The following is an 11,057-nucleotide window of genomic DNA, read 5'->3' as shown; positions in this document are numbered from 1 at the left end:
TTCTTAAATTTATTTAGATTGTGGCATGATGTGTTGCTCTTTAAGCATGCTTCACTTTGTCAGACAGGTTCTATTTAAGTGGTTTCCTGATTCAACAGGTCTGGCAGTAATCAGGCGTGGGTTTGGCTCGTGAAATTTAACTCCGCTTTCTAAAATAATGTGGTTAATCACAGATCTTTCATGATTTAACAGGAAGGGGCAATTAATTTTTCATGTAGGGCGAGGTAGGTTTGGACAGCTTTTTTCCCTTAATACATGAAATCATCATTTAAAAATTACATTTTGTATTTACTTGCATTATCTTTGTGTAATATTACAATTTGTTTGATGATCTGAATCTTTTAAGTGTGACAAATATGCAAAAATTTTAAAAAACAGGAAGCACTGTATATCATTTTGTGTTTAAGAAAAGTATACAAAATTTGCGATAAAATAAGGAATTATATTTATAAGATAGCAAGCCAACATTGCTTACTTGTGTTAACGTTTATATATTCATACAAATTTTAAACACACACACACACACTCTGTCCCTGGCGGGGTCCCACGCACCTTCCTAATAAGGATGGCCCTGGCTACTCTTTACTGAATTTAACAGATAAGGCTATGTCTGCTGCATATTTTGTACATGTTTTTTTTTCTGTCTGAGAATGGAATAATTGGTCTCTATAAAGGACAAATGAAGCATTTCATTGACATTTACCATGATCAGAAACAGCACCAGTCACAATAAAGTGATTATCTCTGGTCTGAAAGTCCAAGCCACAGAGCTTTTGAAGATTAATCTTAATTTTGCAGGACACTATGATTGATTCAACCCAAGCAACAACAAAGTGTGGATGTCATATTATTGCAGTTAATATGAATATAGAAGAGGTCACTGTAATGCAGAGAGTTAATCACTGTCATTTTACAGCGCAGTATTGCTCTTATTCACAGTCAGAGACTGTAGTGATGCGTTTGTAATTTTAAATCACGCAAAATAAAACAAAAAAACAGGAAAGAAAAAACTACAGGATTTTTTCATTAAGGTTTACATGAAACAGTTCGCGCTGTTTGAGCATCTCAGATTCTCAGGTAACGTTAAACCGTCTTGCTCAAGCTGTTCATGATACACAATGAATCAATTTTCTGTAGACTCATTTATTTATTTTTTTAGAGTAACATTACTACGCGATCAAAACGTAGCAATTTGGCGACGGAGAACGCGCATGCGCGGTGAACTCAGACGCGCGCTGCGCGAGGAATCGACCACAGGTGACGTCTGAGGTGATTTTGAATGCTAAGATGAACGGTATCATAATAACATTAAAACCTGGAAGTTATACAAAAATTGTTGTGAATTAAGTGAACTTCCACTCAGTCAAAGACAGTTTAACTGGCGCGTTTCCAAAAAAAAATAACTTTTGTGCATTTTCACTTGGTGAGTTTGTTGGGTTTTTTGGTCTAACGTTAACTGTTACCCATCGGATTAAACACATACACCGCACGATATATAACACTATATTAAGGCTGTATTAGTATTAGTATAATAATATTTAGCCTATTGTTCACTGTTTTTAAATTTCCATGTCGAGATGTTTTTGTTGTTATTGAATCGTCTGTGTAACGTTACACTGCATTTAATATTTTACAGTGAAGTATTTCTGTTGTGGGAAGACCGGGCAAAAATATTGATTTCGTCCAATCAAATTCGGTCTAGAATGAGAATTTATCTGTAATAGCATAAAGACTAAATGACTATGGGGCTGTTGAACTTTTATAGAAGTTGTCATAAATGTGTTTACTATTCCTCAAAGCTGTCATGAAATAATTTGCAATAACTGTTGTGTAGTACTATAATAAATGTGTAATGCCCTTTTGCCAGGTGCCAGCAGTAGCGTGATGATTCCTGGGAGTCCCAGGATAGTTTATGGCTGTCTTCTGAACAGACCACAACACCTGTGAGCGCGCACACACGCACACACACACACACACACACACACACACACACACACACAATCAATACCATAGACATCACCAGACTCTTTATTGGTTCCCAGCCTTTAATGCAGCCAATACCATTGACTTGGGCAATCTAAGACTTTCCATTTCTTATAAATTCCTTGACTGAACTGGCAGGGTGTTTTGGGTCATTGTTCATTGTTAATCATTCATTCACTTCCCAATGAATCTGGTGGCATTTTCTTGAATATTGGTAGGCAAGATGGTTTTGTACCCTTCCAAATTCATTCTGCTACTGTCATCATACATTAAGTCATCAGTAAAGTTGAGAGGGCCTGTTCCAGAGACAGCCATGCATGCCCATGCCATGACACCACCTCCACCATGCTTTACAGATGAGGCTGTATGCTTGGGATCATTGCAGTTCCCTTTTTTTCCTCCACATTTTTGCTTTCCCATCACTTAGATAAAGGTTCATCTTTGTCTCATCGGTCCATAAACACAGTTCCAGAACTCTTCTGGCTCACCTTTGTGCTTTTTTGCAAACTCTAATCTTGCCTTTCTATTTTTGGTGCTGGTCAGAGGTTTGCATCTTGCTGTGTAGCATCTGTAATTCTGTGTCAAAGTCTCCTGAGAACAGTAGATTGTCAGAGCATCACCCCAGCTTTCTGGAAGTTGTTGCTGATTTTACAAACACGTCTTTTATGGTTCATTTTCACAGCTTTTATGATTTGTCTGTCATCAACTACTGTTGTTTTCTCAGCCGATCAGGTCGTTGTTGGTTGCTGGTGTCGCTGGTGGTTTCCAAACTCTTGATTTCTCCATGCCCTTTGTTTTTGCTATAGCTCTAACTGACTTCCTCTTTTCTTTTAGCATCCAAATTGCTTGCTTTTCTCTCAAAGTCAGCTCCCTCATCTTCTTCTTGGTTTGTGTGTGTCATCATCGAATGCAAGATTCAGAATACAGAAGTAATGGATATAACTGATACGACATATTACCTGCTTTTAATATCTGAAGAATTAATGCAACAGGACACAGCTGATCACTTAGAAAGACCTGTGAGGCAACTGTCCCAATACTTATGCTCACATCAGATAGAGGGATGAACCTCTAAAAGTGTTAAACTTCTTAGCTGGTAAAACATCTGTGTTGAATCACCCAATAATAAAATGTGACATTCTGTAGTTTTGTCTCATATTCATCTTTTAATCATATTTGTAAATGTCCTGACTCCACAGCCAACAGAGCAATTTTGTCTTTACTGTTCCAATACTTTTGGAGTGCACTGTGTGTGTGTGTGTGTGTGTGTGTGTGTGTGTGTATATATATATATATATATATATATATATATATATATATATAGGGTATATTTCATTTAAATAGTCAGAAAAAAATGCATCTATTGCCATGAATACGTTTTGTAGTTGCAGTTTTTTTTGTGTATTCATTCTCTAAATTTCATTACATTGCAAATGTTCTACTCTGATATTGAAAATGTGGTTGATGCACAAGGTGGTGCTATTGCTCTGTTTTTATGGAAAGACTGCAGCAGTATGTAATGTTGTTTAACTGCTGAATATAGCCTGCTTCTGAGTAAAAGCATAGTAACAATAAGCATAAATGATAACCTAATAAACGTCTCCATCCATGAATAATCTTGTAGCGAAAACTAATCTTGTTGGAGTAATAGGGCTTTTATTGAGTTTGTTTGCTGAATCAATAGGAATGTCTGTGCGCTCTTGGCAATACAAAACTCTTTTTAAGTAACAATTAAAATACCTTAACATGATTGATTTTAAATTAGCTGCCTCAGCTCTTAAAATAAGCAGAATAGTTTCCTCTCTAGTCCCTTTTTTGTTAGTTTTGAGGTTTTCATCACTTACGTTTTCACTCAATCCTGCTGTATGTTGCAGCCATAATCGCTAATTCATGCATGTTTCTTCAAATGTCTGTTTTCTGAATAATCATATCATATGTCTAAGTTTTTCCACCAAGCTCTTCTGTTTTTGTGATGCCTGTTAATCACACAAATTGCAAGTGCAAGGAATTGATAGCACTGTTGAGACAAATAAGCCTCATTGCATTGGAGGTGAATGGCTGACTAAAGCCAGCAGCAGCTCTTCAGTCGTTCCTCACTGAGGATGTGAATGTGATTAAAGATGCTGCACAGAACTCATGGTGAATGGTAAAAAGAGGACGTATTGATCAAACACACCCCTGCAATGTATTACAGACCGTTTGTCTGTCTCTCAGTGCAATAACTGAGGCTGGAGAAGAAACCAGCGGGAATCACAATTTCAGAAAAGACACCAGCGGTAATAACAATCAATTTTGTTCTTCTGTCTGTTGTATTGTTGTTGTTGGGATATCAGAGTGTAAAGGCTGATGCCAGGAACTCCAAGGACAAATTTAGGTGTTTCAAATGCCTCACTTTGTATTTTGAGAGCTGAAAAACTTAATTTTATCAATATATGGACCCTACTGAAAAGATTGACTTAGTTGGTTCTCTGCTTGTGTTATGTATATTGATCCTAGCATGGAGTGCTGCTTTTTGACTAGTTTAACCACCCAGACTGCTTTAGTTAACCAGCTTCACCAGAAAGCTATGATGGTATAGAAAATAAATTACACACAAAAATAAAAATAGACACAATTTGGTCATTTGATGATATACAGAAAGTCAAATAATTCTCATTCAGAAGCGCACACAAGTATTTGACTATTAACCTTATTGCAAACATTTAAATGTGTTGGGGTGGACATTTAATTAAATACATAAATAAATACATAAAATATAAAAAAAATATATTTATTAAAAATTAAAAAGGATAACTTTTTATTAAAAAGCAATATTTATTAAATATAGATTTATTAATTTATTTAAAAACAAATGCATTTATTTGTTTATTTAAACATTTATATTTTATGTATTAATTATGGATAATTAGTAAATATTAATTTAATTGATCAAATATGAAAAAAAAAAACAGTATTTTTTAAATTGCACATCAACTTTGCAAGTAACTTTGTCTCTGGTTTTGTTTGATCTCATTTTGTTTATTTATTTAAAATATATTTAAAAATGTTTTATTAAAAAGGAATATTTTCTTATTAAAAATGAACTTTATTAAATATGATTATTTATGTGTCCGATATGAATTTGTTATTGGTGTGAATATTTATTAAATATGGATTTATTTGTTTATCAAAAACAAGTGTATTAATTATTTATTTAGTTGATATTTGTATTTTATTTATTCATTATGGATAATTATTAAATAATTCATATATTAAATATGAAAAAAAGTCCAATTTGATCACACACAAAATTTGCAAGTAACTTTCTCTCAGATGCTTCACCGAGGAAAAAAAAATAAATAAATTGTTGACATGCAGATCATATAAAAATGTAGCTAGCTTAGAATAACTTAATGAAAAATATCTGAATTCATATTAATCTGATTTTTAATTGTATATTTAGGTGCGTTAGCCAATCTGAGCATAGTTTTAGATATTATTGAGATCACTGATATACATAGCCCCTAAGAGCTCATGCAAAACTTTTGCGTTCTCAAGTTTTGCGAGGGAATGCAAACATCTTTGCCAGAGAACGCAAAGTTTTGCGAGGGAACGCAAAAGATTTGAAAAATATTTTTTCCTCCCACCCCAAATTTTTTTCACCCACCCCGAAATCTTTCCACCACCATGAGCTCTAAGGGGCTCCGTACTGATAAGACACTGAGATGTCTTTTCTCAGGAGAAACATCTGGCAAGCAGGAGATGCCAGTAATAGAGTCCATTTGCTCTCCACTTTTGTTTTCTAGGTGGATGAGCTTTGGAAAATTAAGCTGGTCTTTTTTAGCATTGCTTTCATCATCTTAATTCGAGCGGTCTTCAGTAATGGGGTCAGGGGGGTACAGTCAGGCTGCTTTTAGTGAATGCTGTTAATTTGAATGATGTTAAAAAACCTCTCTCCTGCAGCATCCCTGGTTCTCCCTGGTTTTCCCCTCTTTCTCCTAGTCCTGGCTGAGACATTTCTTCCTCTTCTCTTCGCTGTCTTGTTTGCAGTCACCTGCGCTTGTGAATAATGCAGCATCTCCGTTGCGTGCATCGCTTTGAAAGCTTATTCACCAACAGCATCCCTGAATCTTTTGTGGAGCACATGGTCCATTTAGTTGTGCCTTTTAAAAACAAACTGTAAAAAGCCTTTTTACTCCCCCGTTGGACCCTCTGGCATCCTTTCTGGCCACTTTCTATTTTTAATCCCAGTCTAGCTGGAGGCGAGGAGCTGAAGCCCCGAGGTGTTCAGCCATGAGCCTCTGATGTCAGCTTTGCTGTTGCAGGTTCAACCCATTGAGCTTTAATGGCAGCAGTTTTGGGCTGAGCTTTTGGTGTTGGGGTTTTGCCGACTGATCGTGTGTGATCTCTGCCTTCAGATGATGCGACTTTTGAAGTTTAGTCATCATCTTAGTCCATGTAACCACTTTACATAAGACAAAACAGCACACACAAGCAAATATTTGACACTTAATTTATTTAATCAATTAATGTAATATAAATATGAATCTATTTAGTGCAAATTTCTTTATTTGGTATGAATGTAGTTAATATAAATTTTTAAAACATGAATTTATATATGCAATATGACTATGCAATTTGAATATTTATTTAATACAATTGTATCTAATAAGAAGTTATTTAATACAAACATATTTAATATGAATTTATGTAATATGAATATTTAATACAGATTTAACATGCATTTATTTCATATAAATGTGTCATGATTAAGACAGATTTAATGTGTATTTATTAATTTAATACAAATATGTATTTAAATATTATTTAATATGATTTATGTAATATGAATAGTTATTTAATACAAATTTATTTAAAGAGTTTATTCAAAATTAGTATTTATTATTTATATATATTTATTTTAAAACATTTTTACAGTGCAGTTTTGTGCAGAACGCATTGATTTATTCAGTCTTTTCAATACTCTCAAGGCATTTGTGTGGTGCTTAACATTACCGCTGCTTTTACAAGTGCTTTTGATGATAACAGATGTTCAAAGGACGCGTTCAGGATTCCTTACGCCTTTCTGCAAACCAGCCTAATGCAATGCCGTTCATTATAAAACCGGCAGCGTATGTCTTGGCAGCGTGAAATCGAATGCGACGTATTCATATCCTGCATTTATCAAGTGACCGCAGGGTCCTGAAGGTAAAGAGACTGTGTGCCGAATAGCAAAATGATCTGTAATAGCATGCGACGCGAGATTGCAGGAGAATAGACTGACATATATAACTTGAAGTGGAAATTTTGATGAAAGATGAATTCAGTGCATGACTAGGGAGTGTTTCTGGACGTTATCCAACTATTACTCTTTAAGCTGAAAACTGTGCAAAATAAAACAAGCAGTAAAAAGTAAAAGTTATTGCATTTTAATGTTCTAAAAGTCAATATGTACCAGATTATGCATTTAACATAATGAATTTTAATGTTAATCATATTTTTTAAAATAAATTTAATAGGTTCACACTCTTCAGGCTGTTCGCTTGGAAGAAAAAGGAAAAGTTCCCATCAGCAAAAATGACTCTGTACCGGTATTCAAACACTTGGATGGGTTTGACTACGTGATAAAATCCAGACTATGGCAGGCAAAAAATAACAAAGAATATATGTAGAATACATAATTTCTCACACTATTCTTCACTTCATACCAAGAGAATTATAATGAGTTTTGCACATGGACATACATAACTGATGTTCCCCGTGCAAACTAAAAGCAATTAGTATTTATAATTGAAACAATCCATTTTATGATTCCTTTATTTGTAAATGGGAAGGATGACGTGAGATTTAAGTCATAGTGATCAGGCGAATGGCTATTAGACGTCCATGTTGAGGAGTGCTGTTAGCGCGTGATGTTATTCCTCAGTGAATGACTTGCGTGTCTCCTGGTTAATGGGCTGGAAGTTTCGTGGGATTTACCGCACGCTCGTTAAAGGCTGAGATCATCTAAACTGCTGTCTCTGGAGATGGACTGCTCTACAGACTTCAGATAAACCCCAATTAGTTCCCCCAACCAAGATAAATGGCCATATTTGCATGCCACTTCATTAATATTCCTTTACATTTTGCCCTGCGTACTACTTACACTTTCCATTTCTCCTGTTTTTATTAATTTATTAGATCCTCGTCACTTAATCTTAAAACTGCACTCAGTGGTGTTTTCATTATATTATTCTGGATGATATGACACATGTATACACAAGTTATGACGTCGTATGTAAAATGATATTCTATGGTTAATTTATTTAGTAGGGAAATTATTGAATAACGTGTTTGAGAAAAAACAATGTTAGTTATGCAATGTGAAGTAATGCATTTCTATAATAAATTGACTCAACACTCAATCAATTACAAACTAAACAATACTTAATTTAATTCTCATGTGCTTCGCATCACAGATGCTTTTATATGCTGTATTTCATTTCAGAGTGAGGTCTTCATCGTATAGACAAATATAGCTGAAACATTAATTCTGATTAATATTTAAACTGTTGTCCTTGCAATTAGAACAGCATTAGCAAAATACTTTTATTTTATGGACAACATCAAAATATCTGTGTGTTTCAGACAGAAGGAATTCATAGAGGTTTAGAACTTTACTGAACTGTATGAATATGAATATTTATTTAATATGGATTTATCTATGTAATATATTTTATTTATCTAAATTTAATATGAAAATTTCTTAATTTAATATGGATTTATTGCAAATATTTAATATGAATATTTATGTAATCCGAATATTTATTAATTTAAGTATTTATTTATTAATAAGATATGTATTTATTTATTTAAATATAAATATTTATGTATTAAAGTTAATTTTTATTGATTCATAACTGTTTTGCATTTGTCACAACTTTTTAATTTTGTTTTAAAAAAATTAAAAAATTTCTTTTAAAATTGTAAATCTACTAAAAGAGAATATTAAAAGTTTAGACATAATTTAATCATCATTATTAATCTCATAAATATGCAAATTGGAACATAAATCCAGAGTTTACAGGTATGAAAGTGTTTGAAAAAATTTGTGCTGAAAAAAAAGCTGTAGAAAAACTTTCACTCTGAAATTGCTTGTTAATATCACAAACATTTCCAAAGAAATGGCAAGTAATACGTAGAATAGTAGTAGAATTACTTAAGTATTTCTTGGGAGAAACATACACCAGAAACGCTAATCTGTTTTACTTACAACTTAAAAAAAATCATTTATTACTGTAACTAACATGGACGATTCATGATTTCACGAGTTCAATCCGCCCAAACTCTCAGAGTTCCTCGAGTTTATTAAGATATCCAGTCGCGCAGAGGCGTAATTGGTAAGAAAAATGACCAATTTGGAATAAACACATGCAGGGTGAATGGCCATAATTATCGAGAAAACCGATGACAAGATTGTAATTGGGGCCTAGAAATGCACAAAGCGCAATAGCGCAGCAGTGACAGTGATGGGCCGGGCCGGTCCGTGCGCTCTGATGATAGAGACCTCTGCTGGTGAACCCCTGACATCACTCCTGCGGATGTGACAGTATTTCACAGCTCACTGACGCGCTATAATTAAATGCCCTGTTAAGCAGCGCTCCAGCGCAGCGCTCACCGCAACAGTCAAAGAGTGAATATAGTCCACTAAATGAATAAACTTTTTAATGAGCTCTCGGCTTTCTCATATAGCCATTGGCTGATAAACGATGTGCTTCGTGTTCTTGTTTCATGTCTTAACAGCGCTGCTCTTAATTCAAGCATCCCGCAGTTTGTTCAGTGATGTACTGAAACACTCTGCAAATGTTTGTGTGAAATTACATCTATTTATAGAGCCTGCGAGTGTCATACAGACACCAATTGCTTCTCTTTTGCATTCTTTTCTAATGTAATGCAACATTTCTCATCAATTGCTCAAGTGCACTAATAGACCCTTATTCCTTCATGATCCTTAACCTTTCTTCCCCTGAAGAAATTATAAAGTATGCTTGGCTTTTCTAATTCATCGATTAGAAGCATTGTTTAGATGGTTTTAAAGTGAGAATGGTAATGGTAGATCTAACAAACCTAACGTATGAAAAAAATAACCATAATATTTACCCTTCTAGTCAAATATTGCTCTGCAAAGCTCAGTAACAGCTTTAATTTGTCAATGCTGGCAAATGACTATGGTATAAGCAGGATGAGCATGAATCTATTTATTTATCCTCATAAATATGCAAATTGAAACATTAACCCAGAGTTTGCAAATGTAAAAGTGCAGGGTGTGAGCTTAAATCTTGACCACTCGTAAAGTATCACCCATGTGAAACAAGGGCCCCGTTTACACCTGCTATTAAGATGTATTTACGTTGATTGGATCACAAGTAGGGAGACACTTTACCGTTTTACACCTGGGGCCTCATGTATAAACGGTGCGTATGCACAAAATGGGCATAGAAATGTGCGTACGCTGTTTTCTAAGCACATATCTGGATTTATAAAAAATAAACTTGGTGTAAATCTATGCGCACCGTACGGATGCTCTTGACTGTGTGCGTACGCACTCTTTTTCCTGGAGTAATGAAGTAAACAATGATTTGGTTTTCATTTCGATATGCACATTTACATTAAATATTCCACTCTCATCAATGGAGATAAGCACTGAAATTACATAAAGTCATTACACAGAAGTTAAACCAAAATTATATGAAGTTAGACATATTTGTAGTTGATATGCTTAATCCCTTTTCCTGTGGCATGCAATGTTTTAATGACAGCGATGAGTGCCATAATTAATATATTTAAACTAAACTGCGGATTTCATGTTATGAGAATGTTTTTAGCGAGAACAATGATCAATGATGCACACTTACTTCGATGTTATGGCGGACACTGCTGGATTCGGTGGTCGTACGGCCCATTGTCCGGTTTGAATAATAGCTGGTAAAGGATGGTAAGATTTGCGTGTTTCCTTTTTAAAATACTTGGCAGTAACGCGCGAAGTATTTACACTGCAATAAATGGCTTACGTGTTTCTACTAAAAATATCTGAAAGATGTAGGATTTTTGGATTA

The 11,057-nt window shown here is 34.4% G+C and overlaps 1 long non-coding RNA gene across 1 annotated transcript in view; it reads left to right on the top strand.

The window, feature by feature from the left end:
• Positions 1 to 1,220: 1,220 nt before the first annotated feature.
• Positions 1,221 to 11,057, top strand: part of LOC306872183 — a 48,321-nt gene continuing 38,484 nt past the window's right edge. Inside the window, exons 1-2 of the long non-coding RNA XR_013784402.1 lie at positions 1,221 to 1,423; positions 1,868 to 1,943. This is a non-coding gene — a long non-coding RNA (uncharacterized lncRNA). The remainder of the gene's footprint in view (positions 1,424 to 1,867; positions 1,944 to 11,057) is intronic.

This window comes from Barbus barbus, assembly GCF_936440315.1.
Source record: "Barbus barbus genome assembly, chromosome: 7".
Lineage (NCBI taxonomy): Eukaryota > Metazoa > Chordata > Actinopteri > Cypriniformes > Cyprinidae > Barbus > Barbus barbus.
The sequence above is the reverse complement of the archived record's forward strand: the minus strand, read 5'-3'. Positions and strand labels throughout refer to the sequence as shown.